The 14,915-nt window shown below is 49.0% G+C and overlaps 1 protein-coding gene across 7 annotated transcripts in view; it reads right to left on the bottom strand.

The window, feature by feature from the left end:
• LOC138834704 (semaphorin-4D) overlaps window positions 1–14,915 on the bottom strand; it is a 107,002-nt gene that overhangs the window by 62,465 nt on the left and 29,622 nt on the right. For 6 of the 7 annotated variants that reach the window (XM_070033341.1, XM_070033338.1, XM_070033339.1 and 3 more), the window contains exon 2: window positions 10,819–10,891. The gene's annotated coding sequence lies outside the window, so the exon portion shown is untranslated. Of the gene's footprint in view, window positions 1–8,308; window positions 8,328–10,818; window positions 10,892–14,915 lie in introns of those variants that run through there. The other variant, XM_070033337.1, reaches the window with a different exon arrangement.

The raw sequence follows: 14,915 nt of genomic DNA, 5'->3' as shown, positions 1-14,915 counted from the left end.
TAAGTCCCTGGTCTCTAGAACCAGTAGTTCTCAGAACAGGGAACTGTAAGTCTCTAGTCTGTCAGCCCATGCTCTATGCCTTCAGCACTCAAGAGTCCAGGTCTGCTAGCACTAGAGGAGCTACTACTTGCATGTTCATGATTTCTATCTGAGTAAAGCAAAAAGACCCCAGAAAGCTGTTATTCTCTCTGTGCTCCTGGATGGCAGGCAGTGTCCACACCACCTTCCCCTGCACTCCTTACTACCTTCTGTATCCTTCTTTCCACTTCTACTTCAACCAAGTCTTCTGCAATGCAGAGACATGAGTGTCTAAAATTGAAATCTGCTCCAATGTATCGGCAGAAACTCTTCCATGGCTCTCTGCTGCCTTTGCTCAAAATAATGCAGGTCACTGCCTCATTGCCCACCCCATTCCCTATTTTTCTTCAACCTTGACCCCTCCCAGTCCTGGCACTTGGCTTGCAAAGCAGCCAGACTTTCTGGGGAAAGCATTCCCTGAGCTGGAAAAAAGAAGGCCAAATCCCTTGGCACTTTGCACAAATGTTATTCCCATCCATCTGCAGATATTTCCTAAATACCTGCTACTGCCAGGCACAGTGCCAAACATGAGCAGAGAAAAGTGGGCCTTGACCTTCCCTTATAGAAGTTACCTCTGGGGTGAGACACCCACACACATGAGCAAGTGTGCATGCATGGGGTCACATGCTGTGTTCAATCCTTGGTAGGGAACCACCGTGTTAAGTTGGACTGGTCAGACGGCAAAAGGCAGCTCTGAGTGGTAACCGGAACCAGAAGTCAGCATTATCCACAAGTATACATTGACTTGATTATTCTCACAAATGATTGCTTAAGAAGACTAAGCAAATAGCTTTGCTATGAGCTCCTGAAAGTTGTCTCACTTAACTGCAGCCTGCTTCCTTAGTCGCTCAGGGCAGTGAAGCCATCTAAGAATAACAACCACCTCCCTGGGCAAGCTGCTTCCTCAGCACAAGCTGCTGGCCGGCTTCACACTCCTGATGAACCTACCCAGCATACCCTTACCTCATGAACATAGGCCAACCGAATCCCAACTGCCACCATACCCGAGAGCTCTGCCTCCCTTGACTTCCCCTCCACACACATGCAGGACCCCACTGGGTAAGGCTTTCCTTCCGGCCAGATGGCTAACTGCTGCCAACAGTCAGACAGCAGGCAAAGAGACTCTGCCCTAGAGGTCTGCCTCAGAGCTCCAGGATCCCAAGCACTTAACCTCCATCAACCCCCCTGGGACTGGGACTGCTTTGTCCCCAATTCTCTTCTTGTTAGTCCAGCCCTCAACACCAATGCAACCACTTTGCTCTCAGACTAAATCCCATTAAATTCACTCCTGAGCTCTGACGTAAAAAGGGATTTCAGCACGGTGAACAAAAGACTGAAGAGGAGAGAGGATGTACATCTATCTGCCTGCCCTTCCTGGAGATGGCCGGATCACAGCAGCTGAGCAGGCAATGATTCTTCTTCATGGGTCCCTCCCATACCTGCATTTAAACCTCTGTTATGTAACGCAGTATGAGCCCCTGTTAATTAACCTGTCAGCCTCTTGCACAGAGCATAGGTGTGTAGATTACCCAGTTAGGCCTGGAGCTCAGAATGTTACTGACCCCTCCGAACCCTGAGAAAACAGTGAACTGAGACTGCATTTCCTTCCCTATGTGAGGGTCCAGGACACCAGACCCAAGACACTAGACTGCCCACAGTAAGAATGGAAAAGGCAGGGATGAATGGTGCCGTGAAGGCTGTAGGAGCTGCCCAAGCCCCCAACCCTGCCCTGCTGATCCTCTGATTGAAGAGTTCTAGAAGCTCACAGTCTCTACAAGTTGGTAGGTCTCCAGGAGTCTCCAGCTGTGCAAGGACAGCATGGACCTTGTTCCTTAAGTCCCAGGAACAGGAGAAGAACTAAGAGAAGACTAGGCAGTGGCAAAATCAGCAGTAAAGAGGGGAGGCAATGCAAGGCTGATTTGGCCTTTTTGTGCTGTACACAAAAGCAAGGCATGCATCAAGGAGAAGGTCTGCCTTCCCCACCTGCTGCTCAAGGTAAGTCTAGAAAAACATCACACTATTACCCAGGAGATTCTCTCCCAGCTGACAGAGAATCTGCCCTAGCCTACAGCGACTAAACCAAACATAGAAGGAAGGAAAAAGCAGAGCAGAGGTTCGGGCAGGCTCATCCCTGCATCCATCCTAGAAAAGCCATCTTTCAGTCATTTTTGCCCTTCCCTGGTGAGAAAACACAGGACCCAGTGATTTGACTGAAAAGCCCAGACCCTCTGCACTGGGTCTGGAACCACACACAATGCCCACAAGGACCATTTCCCACAGCCAGTGGGTACAGTACCTCTACCCTCACCAGCATGACCTCTTCCTGACATGACACTCAGCCGTACCTGGAGGACGCCACTTCTCCCCCAGGATATGACTCACAGCCCTCTTGGCCCACCTGTAAGGAGGCCTTGTCCCACCCCATACGGCACCCTGAAAGACTTCATGGTGTCACAATGAGACTTGCTGGGTGACAACAGGAGTATGGCCACCCAACTGTCAGATGGAAGGAACCCAGAGCATAGGAACCCTGGAGAAGAATAGACACCTGTGCACCATAGGCTGTGGGGTACCTGAAAGGAGAATTTAAGTAAAACATCCCATGCCCATGAATCCAGATTTCCATCCATAAGCCTGGCCACTCTGTCCACCTTCCCATGGGCCTCAGACTGGCTACAAGTCTTCCCTCTTGCTAACCTCACAGCAGACAGCACAGACCAGTTGTTCCTGAGGAACCAGCAGGTATCTCAGAGACAATGGTCTCTCCTTGTGAAGTGTATCAGGACGCATCCACCTGTAACTGCCACCCATGAAACAGGATGAGCCAGGAGCTACCACCTAAGGAGGAGCTGCCCAAGGCAGGCAAGCAGCTAGATGACACTGGTTCACTCACTTCTAAAGCAATGGTTGAAGCACAACCTCCTTTGGTCCCAGTTGTTAGTCCTGTGTGGGGTCAGATACCTAAAACTCCTACCTCTAGACCTAAAGCTGGGGCAGGGCCAGAGTCACACAGGGGCAAAAGCAGCTCTGATCTGACTATGCTCCCATATGGTGAGGCCTGCATCTCAGGCAGCACAGGAAACTTTTGGAGACCATGGAGCATCAGCCAACAGAAGGGTGCAATGTCCTGAGGTAGACCAGGACCACGCAACCCAGGATCAGACACCTGTACTAGTGGCAGTGACACAGACACCCCACCATGAGGACATGTGACCTCATACATACTGTACTCCACGCAAGTCACCACCTAGCCTGGGCAGGATCGCTGAGTGTAGGCGTCCCACACAGCTGTCACCGGTTCTCTGTACTTCGTCCACAGATTGGCTTCCCTGGTAGTGACCAACCTCCTGGGCCACTCACTCCACTTGTTTCACTACCCGTGACACAGGTACTTCTGCGCACATGTGAGTACTTCCGCTTTTCCCATGGCTCCCTTCTCCACCTCTGCAGCCTCCTCCCTGGAGGCCCACTTCAGCACAGCTCCTCGGGTCCACCCTCTGCCCCCCTGTCTGCAACTGGAGGAAACACGGGTTTTTCATGTACACAGAGGTCTCCTATAGTCACTGTGTGAAGATGGCACCACCCCACAAATGCACAGCACAGCAAGGGGGATTCCTTCAGCAGCTGTCAACCCACTGTAAGACTACCACCAAGGTGACTCAGACATGTGAAAAGGCAGCCTGTGGAATGGGTAGATGACATGCGAATATAACAAACCACAGTGTTAAGTTCCATCCATGGGTCAAAGGACAGATGACTCAGTAGTGTGAGCACACTGGATGCGTATGGGATTGGACTCTCCCTCCTTTGACATCTTTTTTTTTTTTTTAAAGCAGTGCTGGGGTTGGAACCCAGGACCATGTGCATGCTAGATAAGTACTGTACCACTAAGCTTCAGCCCAGCAGTGAGCACTTTAATTCATGTTATTATAAAGAAGCATTATAGACACAATCAAAAGTTGAATTCAAACACACAGAACTATAAAACTATAAAAATCAAAGGGCAGTCATGTAACACTAGTACCTATAGCCTTAAATGAAAACAAAGGCTTATTGAACCGCAGAGTAGCTTCATCTTGCTGACAAATGGTAGAACTGAGAATAATGTTTGCACAATAGAAGTGAGGCCAAGGCTCAGTATCTATGACAACACAGCCCCTGAGGGTGGTTGGACAAGAGGGATGAATGCCCCTGCCCTAAAACATGGCAGAGAAGGGCCCAAACACTGGAGGGAGAATGTGGAGCAAAAACACCAGGAACACCAATGTCTCAAGAGCACCAATCAGTGCAGCAAGGCAATCATTCTGCTTGCAGACTAAGGAAAAGACAGTAACTGCCACGGCTGAGGGAGGATACTGGGGGCAGAGCCCTCCGTGAAGATCAACTGTTAGATCTCTTCAGAAACAAACCTGGCAAGATCTACCAAAGTAAAGAGACACAGACTGTGACCTGGCTAAACCAGACCCGGCGGTCCAAGCCACAGATGACAGGTCTGAGGTGTGGTCAGGGTATTTACAGTAGTGCTGTTTATATTGACTGTTTTTCTGGAATAGCTCTATCCAATGACTACAAACTGCACAGGAATTCATTCTTTCACAATTCTAGAGGCAATAAAGCTAGAGTTAGTGTCACTGGACAAAAGTCAAGGTACCAGCAGAACCTAGGCCCTCTGAAGGTGCCTAGAGAATCCCATTTGGGGCTCTTGCCATGGCTTCATGGCTCCTGGGGTCTGTTCATTCCCAAGAAGTCATCCCCAAAAGCTTCCTGTGCTACCTGAGATGGGCAGGCCTCACCACATGGGAGCACAATTAGGTCCTGTTCAGACCTAGCATGGACCAGGTAAGGCTTACCAACATCAGGAAGGCCACCTGCCTTACTCAGTCCATTAATTCAAATACTCATCTCTTCCAGAAACCCCCAGAGAAATGCCTAACCACACGTCAGAGAACTCCATGGCCCAGACAGATGGACGATATAACCCAGCCTCACAGCCACTGCTTCAGCCTCTACTTCAGCACACTTTCTCCATGTCTCACCTCCTCTACCCCCTTCCCCCCAACAACAAAGCACTCATGACTTCAGGCACCAGCTAATCCAGAACGATCTCATCTCAAGATGCTTACTTATATCTGAGAGACCCTGTTTATACAAGCCCACCTTCACAGTGTCGTAGGATTAGAACTCAGCCTGTCATAAGGACAAAAGCAAAACCCTAAGGCGGAGTGAATGCCTTTGAGTGGGGTATGCTGACAAATGTCTCTCGCTTACACAGGAGCAAACAGGCAGGGGGATTCCTGCGATGTTTTCAGGGCTTTGGGCTCATATACCAATGAACACTCTCTCTGACCTGGTCAAGGCAGACCATCCAGGACCCTTGGGAGGAGCAAGATGGGGGAACACAGGGATGGCAGAATGAAGGTGCCTGGGGCCAAACGCCTCATCTAAGCCCACCTGGTAGCCCTCACACTTTCACCACACCCAGTTCTGATGTCCAACTACGGCTGGCAGTGGGTGGCCTACACACACTCTCCATCCTCACAGCAGCCAGCTCAGTGGACTAGCATAGCTCAGCTAGCACCCTGCAACACAAGACTGCAAGAATCAAGATGGGACATGGCTCACATACCCTAGAGCCTTCTCTGGACATGGGCAAGTATCCCCTAGCCCCTCATCTCTACCTCAGGCTGCCACTCTGAACCAAACCCTTCTACTTCTGTACATACACATCATTCATTGTCTGTGATGGAGACGCCTAAGAGCTATCAACAGGCCAACATGAAAAAGGAGCAGGCACAAACTGATGTCCAAGGTACAGATGAAGGAGGCCCTATACAGGAGTCCTCAACCCTGACTAGTCCTGACATCGTTCCCCTGTACACCAGCCTAGGCACCCAGGAGTTCCCTCCCACTGAGAAAGAATCTTCTGCTTCACTAGCCCCAAACACCAGATCTCACCTCCCCAAAGTTGGATGCCTCCTGCAGAGCCCAGGCAGACCCCATCTTTCCAACTGCCCAGGCAAAATTCAAGGACCCCACACCTGCTACAAACCCTCTCTCCTCAGCCCCACCTCAGCACCCACAGCACTGACAAGCTCGCTGTCTACTCTATCTCTTCTTGCCCATGTCCCTTACCCCAACTATGCCTCGGGTCACTGCCCCTGCCTGCAGTGCCCCCTGAAAAACCCTGTCTTACTCACATCTGCCTTAGGACCTTTGTGTTGGCGTCTTCCTGTGTGGGGAATACGGCTCCTCATCCACAGGTTATCAATCACCATCTGGCTCTAGCCCAGCTCTCAGCTCCCCCTTCTAAAACTGTGTCCTGCCCCATTGCCACTTTTCTCTCCTGGGTACCTGTCACCTTATAACCCACTCACACCTATCTTGGTATCTTTTAATGCTTGCTTCTCTACTGAAGAGTGCCCTGCTTTCCTAGCTTGATGGGCTGCAGATAACCTGTTGATCTCCAGATGGCCTCCTGAGAGCTGGAGCTCTTCCTGGGCTCCAGAGCCACCATCCACAAGCTACAGAACTACAGGCGGGAAACCATGAGTCCTAAGCACATGAATAGGAACATGCCGGGCTCTCACTGAAAGGCTCATTTCATAGGCTCCCCTTGTGCGCATCACAGCATCACCACATGCTCACTCTGCAAGGAAAAATGGACCCTTTGTGGGATATTAATAGCCCAGCCAGATGTGGGACCGCCTGGGGTCTTTTCCCAGGGCTCCACAGGGTGCCCCACAGCTGCACAGGCAGAGTACCTCTGCTCAGGCCCCAGAGGCTGCCAAAGCAAGTGTACAGAGGTAGGGAAGGTGGGGGTTACAGAATACAGCAGCAGGCTCATCACAAACAGGACATGTAAGCTGTGATTGCCAATGCATTCAGGACAGAACCATGCCATGGAAAATCAGCCACAAACCAATGAGCACACTCACAGAAACAAGAGTCAGAGGGGCAGTAAGTGGCTGAGGGGTTGTAGCACTCTGAGGGCACATCTAGGCAGAGTGCCCTGGGAAGAAATGCCATCAGTGTGGTAACCCCATTCTCTGATGAGCCCCAGCAGTTTGCTTTGTTAACTGCCTGCAAAAGTACAAAATAATGGCACTGGGGCTGACAAGCCCCAGGCACCCCCAAAGCCAGCCTGGAATGGAAGGGAAGTCAGACCCCAGGCAGACAGAGCAATGTAGATCTACACTGCGCAGCATATACCAGGTGAATGGCACAAGTGACTGCAGAATTTTCCAGAAGTCAACACAAATTTCTAGTTTCATTTACCCAAAACAGAACAGTTCCACACAAAACTGATATAGGCATTATGAAAGGTGCAGCATTTTCTCTTTAGGGTGCCAAGTCTTCACAGCAGGCTATAGATTTGACACTGGAGAACAGTCTGAACTCTGACCAGCTGTACTTTTGGCACCCCAGGCTGGCTATCATGTCTGGCTAAAGGACTAGCAAGTGAATATCTGAAACACAGATAAGTAGCTCCAGCTAAGAACAGCTGCTGCTGTAAGGAGCTGGTTCAGGCCCAGTGTGTTGAATGAAGGTGGGGAAGTTTCCAGTCACTGAAAATGGACTCTGTGCCTGTATGGGCTTCTATGCTTGCAACCTGACCATCCAGAGCCACTGTACTACCGGATGTTTTACAGGCTTCCTGCAATAACCCACAGCACCAAATTAAAACTTTATGCTTTTGGCTTACAGAACACCAAATAACATTTTGATTTACAAAAAAAAAGAAAAACTTGGGCATGAACGCAGGGCCAGGGCACCCTCCCTTAGCTTTTTTGCTCAAGACTGGTGGCTCTACCACTTCTGGCTTATTGCTAATTAATTGGAGACAGGAGTATCTTGGATTTGTCTATCTAGGCTAGCTTTGAACTGTAATTCTCAGATCACAGCCTGTTGAGTAGCTAGGATTATAGGCATGCGCTAGCAGCACCCAGGCAAGCATTCAGATTTGCTTACTTTTTTTTTATACTAATGAATGTATGAGCTTTCAGACCAGCACCTATTGAATCCCAGATGCCAAAGCGGGAGGGTCCTGAGTATCTTTCTCCAGGTAACAGCCTCAAAGGACTACGAACAGGACCAGAGAGACCTTCCCAGGCCTTGGGAAATGCACAGAAGTAATTACTTCCCATTTGGTTGTCATTTAATTAAAATCATTATTGTCCAACTCTCAAACTGGCTCTGAGTGTTTTCAACACTAGCTAAAAATAAAGCACACCTTCTAGAAGCTGGCTGGGCATACTCCAACTGCAGGGCAGTGTGCATACACACTGTTGAACAGCAACGAAATTCAAAGCACTTCACTTTCTGCCCTTAGCAACTCCAAAAGAAGCACATCAGGGGTGAAGAATCTAGGTATAAGAGAAGAAATCACAGGCAAGGTCCAGCCTTAGGTTCTGGCACTCTTGGTTCCCCAAAATAATGCCCAAGTGAAGTCTGTCCCCATCCTGAAGCCTTCAAGCTCTCTGTATCCCATGCCCTCATGTACTGAGTTCTTGGTACCTACTAGTAGACCGGCAGTCACCCAGTACCCCCAGAACAATCTTGATGGCCAGGTTCCCAAGCCACTTAGCTACTATTTCCCTGGGTAGACACACCAACTTCTTGTGGAGCCACCCTTCAATTGCATGCTAAAGTTCCAGGAGCAACATCACAGAGAGACCCATGGGGACACATGGAAGGACAATGCCTGCTTTGTTCCTGCCAAATGCAAAACTGTCTATATAGACTATTTCTTCACACTAGAAAAGGTCCCTGGGAAGTATTTTTTGCTTCCACTGAAGCATTCTAGAATGTATATCTTAAACTTTCTAAGGATTTCCTCTCTAAATGGCCTTTCATACGTGAGCTACAGTTCCAAGTGTCTCCGTGGGAACTAAACAGTAGATAATACTGACCATACTCTGCTTTTACCTGTACATACACACTTAAGACACAGTCTATATCAGAAATTAGACACAGTAACACATTATCAGTGACTAGCAACAAATCAGAGTAACTGTAACAAGATACAAGTATACAACTGTATACAAGATACAACTCTGTGATATAAGTATGGAAATATGGTGTTTCTCTCTTGATATTTAACTGCACTCTTTCTTCTTGTTGCTTGTAGGTAACTAAAACTGTGCAAGGTGAAACCACAGATGGGGGTGGGGAGCTTACTGAATTTGTGACTTGAAAGTAGAAGCCAGGGGGATGCCAGAGCCCAAGTAGAATAGGGAGCTGAACTATCCCTGGGTGGGAGATGGTGGGGCTGGAGGCCATGGGAACAACCTGCCAGCACAGCTGGGTGTTTTTGGACAAGACTCAGAGACCTAAATGTCCTGAATATTACAACATAAGTCACAGCTGCAAACTTCATCTAAAACAGACATGTCTGCAAAAACTTTCAGTCCAAACCTCTGGGACCAGCCTACCTTTTGTTTCCACAACTTGACCCCATCAATCCAGGCTTCTGCTTTTGTCGGTGTCTCACCTCAACTAAGTCAAAGAAAGACTCCCTCCTTCCTGAGCTCCTAGGCAAGCCAGAAAAGTGAGAATTTCCCAGATAGGCCTAAGCCTCACAGTCCCTTCCTCTGCTGCCTGGGGACAGCAGAGACAACTTGCACCCCACTTTTACTGATAACAGGTGTAAGGCTGAGGACAGAGCCTGCAGCCCCTTGAAGACTGCTGAGGCTCAGCACACCCCCTTTTAATGGCCACCCACCCCATTCACATGTGGCAGGGCTATGCCCCAGCTGGCTGTGAGTAACCTCAAGACTGAGAGGGCAAAGGGAGCCCTGCATACACATCTCCCTAGCAGGCCCAGGTGGCACTGCCCTCCAAGCTCATAGATGAAGATACTGGCATACTGGAAGTAAAAGCCAGCCAGAGGCCAGGCAGCATCAGCATGGTAGGAGACCCGGTCACAATGGTTAGGAGCAGGTGGCAAAGGGGGTCAGAGACTCCCCCCTGTACAAGTAGTGGGAATCTCTCCTTATCACTTGGTCTGTGTTCTCATTTGCAATGGAAAGACCCAGAATTCCTAGGGGGGCTGCCAGGACATAGTGGCACACATGCCACATGCCTGTGTGTGACAGGGCTCATGCACACCAGTGTTCCTGAGCCTTCAGCACAGGCCATCTGCCATCCTCCATACTGTATCTCAAGGACAAACGGCAGTACAAGATGCCGGCCACCCCAGACTCCTCTTTGCCTCCTCTATCCTGGCCTGAGAGGCTGTCTTCCCTGCCAGGCAGAGGCTATGAACCAGTAAAACAGAAGATAAGCAGGGACCACCAGTCCTTGTGACTCCTGAGGGTACAAGACATGTGTTTTCCAAGACACAATAGGAGTTCCTGAACTCACAGTTTCCAGGGGAAACACTGGAGGATCCCAGACAAGGATACAACCTTACAGACAGCCCTTTCCTGTCCTGCCTGGAAAAGCTAGTGCTGACCAGTGCTGGACTCACTACCCAAATGAGCCTCACTCAGCAGTGCCCCAATGGCAGCCCTCACCACCCACATCGACACATGTCCTAAGTCCTCTAGTCAGACCATGACTGCCCTGGGCAGAAAAGCCTGAACTTTCTGAGACTGTATTTCTTGGTGCCCAATCCCCTCACAAGCCAGGGATAGAACAGACTTAGCAGTGACTTACCGAGAGCAGATATCAATTGATAAGACCTCCTGAGGGGCGGGGTCTAAAGGCAGGCACCCCTCCCAGCTGTGCTTCATCCCTTACCTCAGGACTGATGTCATCAACCATTTCAGCAATCAGGACTGGGCTTCTTCCCACTTTCTGGTGTTAGTGGAGCCTGGAACAGTTAGAAAAAGGGGGATACATATTAGCAGGATCAACTTGGCACCAGTTCCTTTATAATAACCACACAAACTCTTGTGCTGAAAATGTTCACCAGAGCCAGGGGCCAGTGGCTCACACCTGTAATCCTAGCTACTCAGGAGGCTGAGATCTGAGGATCGTGGTTCAAAGCCAGCCCGGGCAGGAAAGTCTGTGAAACTCTTATTTCCAATAAGCCACCAGAAAACCGGAAGTGGCGCTGTAGCTCAAGTGGTAGAGTGTTAGCCTTGAGCTGAAGAGCTGAGGGACAGCGCTCAAGCCCCATAACCCACACACACACACACAAAAAAAAAATGTTCACCTGAAACTCTGCAAGATCACTAAGAGAGTGGTAAGTCACAGGGAGCATTACCTGGCCAGGTGAGATTACATGAGGTTAGCATCATGGCTAAAGAACAGTTGCTAGCAGGAATACCATCTACACCCTCACTGACTTGTGCCTTCTGCTGCTGCTGGCAGCAGCCAGAGCAGGAGAAATTCCCCTCAGTGTAGCTCAGAGCTATAGGAAAGGAGCCAGGCAGTAGGGGACTTATGCAAAAAAGTCACAATAACCAACCACACTTTAGCACAAAGCTTCCAACTCAGCCCCTCAAGAAAATTTTTAATAATTTGTTCCTTGGCCTGGGAAGGTGGCTCAGTGGTAGAGCGCTTGCCTCGCATGCATGAGGCCCTGGGTTCGATTCCTCAGCACCACATAAGCAGAAAAAAACAGAAGTGCCACTGTGGCTCAAGTGGTAGAGCACTAGCCTTGAGCTAAAATGCTGAGGGACAGTGCCCAGGCCCAGAGTTTAGGCTCCACAGCCAACCAAAAAAATAAAATAAATAATAATAATTTGTTCCTTGCCATTACCAGGGTTTGAACTCAAGGTCTCAAACTTGCTCAACTTGCTAGCCAATTAAGCCACAGCTTATGCTCTGCCCTTTGTTGGTTATTTTGGAGTTGAAGTCTGTCAGACTTTAATCCTCTGGATCTCAGCTTCCTAAGGAGCTAGGATTACAGATGGTAGCCACCAGTACCCAGCGGTATTTAAATAACTTTTAAGTTTTAAAATGAAATATGTGCTGGGTACTGCCAGGTCATGCCTATAACCCTAACTACTCAGGAGGGTCATGGTTCAAAGCCAGCCGAGGCAAGAAAGTCCGTGATATTCTTATCTCCAATTAACCCCCTGAAAACTAGAAGTGGCGATGTGGCTCAAAGTGGTAGAGTACTAGCCTTCTGGAAAAAAAAAGCTCAGGGACAGCACCCAGGCCCTGAGTTCAAGACCCACAACTGACCAAAAAAAAAAAAAAAACTATCTTTAAAAAACAAAAGCCAGGTGCCGTGGCTCACGCCTGTAATCCTAGCTACCAGGATGTTGAGATATGAGAATCACGGTTCAAGCCAGCCCAGGCAGGAAAAGTCCATGAGACTCTTATCTCCAATAAGTCACTAGAAAACTGGAAGTGGCACTGTGGCTCAAGCGGTAGAGCACTCGCCTTGAGCTGAAGGGCGCAAGGACAGCGCCCAAACCCAGAGTTCAAGCCCCACGACCAGCCAAAAAAACACAAAACAAAAAACCAATATCAGAAGAATAGGAGGAGGCAAAGAAAGAGGGGTATGGCCGGAAGAGAGAAAATAATACTAAAGTAAGAGAGGGCTTACTATGCATCACACATACAGGAGAAATACAAAGCAGCAAACCAAGAGAATACAAGGTTCCTTTCTGACCATCCAGGGCCTCCCGAAGTCCCTTAGCCAAAGCCCAAAACTGCAGAAGTCAAGTTACAGGTGGGGCTTTGTCATTTACTGAAGTACAGCAAAGTGGTCCTTTTCCTCTTGAAGATAGGCAATGATCTGGGCAGTGACCTGGACTGACATCAGGCCAGCGGTGCGGAGAGGGACAGGAGAACCTCCAACACACGGAGAGAGAAACAGCAACCTCCTCACCCCAACATTCAGGTTTTCTGTAGTTACATTTTGCTCTGCTTGGAAAGTTTGCCCCCAACTTCATCAGCTGAAATTTGGTTATTATTCTGCTGGTATTAAAGAGGGTAGGAACTAAATCCTGAGACTGTATGTATATCTGGAGACAGGGTCTTGGGAGGTAATTAGGATTAGGTAGGATCCTGAAGTGGGGCCTCCATGATGGCCTTGGTGATTTATAAGAAGAGAAAAGAGAACGGAGCTGGCATAGCTCAGTCTCAATGGGAGATGCCTCCACCATATTACAATGCATCAAGAAGTCCTTACCAGACACCAGTGCCAAGATCCTGGTCCTCCAGCTTCGAGAACCATGAGCCAAATAAACCTCTACTCTTTATAAACTACCCAGTTAATGCAAGACAGAATGGAATAAGATATTCTTAGACACAGAGATGCGCTAAAAAGAAGATCTTCACCTCATAGCAAAGCCACAAGAACAGCTTCAAAGTCCACCACCAGCTTGACCACAAAGTAAATACATGGCATGTCCTAGGCAGCTGCTACAAAGAACTAACTGGTTTCCTTTTCTGGAGACAGCTGCCCACGGTGGAAGGAAAGGGGCCTGGAGGGTCAGAACACAATGTGGTCACTGCACATACATGCTTTGGTGATAGTGATGAGTTTACCTTGCACATTCTGCAAAAGATATGCCACATTTCCTCTTAGCAGCCACTCACTTTCCTTTTGGGGAAATTCCACTTCAACGCACAGAGAAAAATTGACTCACAATTGCCCTCCTGAGCACACTGAGAGGACTCCATGTCACATATATGCCACACATGGATATACACACATATGCAGCTACATATGCATATGCAATATATATCCATGCCACAATATACATGATATATACATGTATATCCATGCATGCCTATACACACATGCATATGCTACATATACACATATGTCACATACCCATGCATATTCATATACACAAATATATAGACACATATAACCACAACTGGACCCCTTTTCCAACAGGCCCCCACTCCACTCCCTCATTAATTATTAGATATTCAGACTCTGAGCTACATTTGGTTCTGGAGCTCAAGAGCCTCAGGTGAGTGATTATCACACAGAATACCTACAGCAGAAGCAACAGGGGCGAGCTAAAAGCACATCTATGGGCCCCAGTGGAGTGTGACACTGCAGAGATGTGATTAGACACAGAAAGGAGCCTAGCTAATGACTCCAGGGTGACAGTGCCACCAGGGTGTTCCAGGGAACAACATGTGGTGACAAGGGGTATGTTGGGGAGTCCGAGAATCAATGCAAGGAGCATGTGCCAGGCTGCGTCAAAAGCCCCACCTTACCCCTATCAAAAGGATGCAAGGAAACTAACTGAAAAGGGGAATCCAGGGAAGGAGACACAGCTGAACAAACTGGAGAGTGCCACCTACCTGAGAAGATGCCTGCCAGTGGGGTTTGACCACACTGTCACTAACTCCCACAGGACCTCATCCTAGAGGGAACAGGGGCCTGCATGGAGAACCCGGGCCCTTCCATGCAGTCTGGGAACCGCCATATGCAGGCACAGACACCATCTCCTGGCAGCAGAGAAGGAGGCATTGGCAGGGAGCCTGGGAAGGGTATGCCAGGGCCATCTGGCTGAACCAGGGAGCCTAGGCCAATAGGGCCTGCTACTAGGATGCATCCCACTCTGTGCAAAACTCTGGTTAACACCTGGGACTGTGCTGACTTCATGCCAGTCCCAAGATCCTAGAGAACAGTGACAAGTTAAAAAGCAGAGAGAGAGAGAGAGAGAGAGAGAGAGAGAGAGAGAGAGAGAGAGAGAGAGAGAGAGAGAGAGAGAGAGAGAGAGAGAGAGAGCATACAAGCTGTGTCTGGAAACATCACGAGAAGGAATCCCATCGTTCCACTTGGCCTGGCCAGGACTCTTGAAGCCCCATCTAAAGAGGCACAGAAACCCTGCAGGTCCCACTCAGGGCCTCCTATTACACAGTTAGGAGATGCTCAGAATCTCCCTTGGGTTAGCTTCTCCTTTCCCTGGACC

Source organism: Dipodomys merriami, unplaced genomic scaffold (genome assembly GCF_024711535.1).
Source record: "Dipodomys merriami isolate MVZ:Mamm:240054 unplaced genomic scaffold, mDipMer1.0.p SCAF_22, whole genome shotgun sequence".
Classification (NCBI taxonomy): domain Eukaryota; kingdom Metazoa; phylum Chordata; class Mammalia; order Rodentia; family Heteromyidae; genus Dipodomys; species Dipodomys merriami.
Note: the sequence above shows the minus strand (reverse complement) of the source record. Positions and strands in the feature narration are given on the sequence as shown.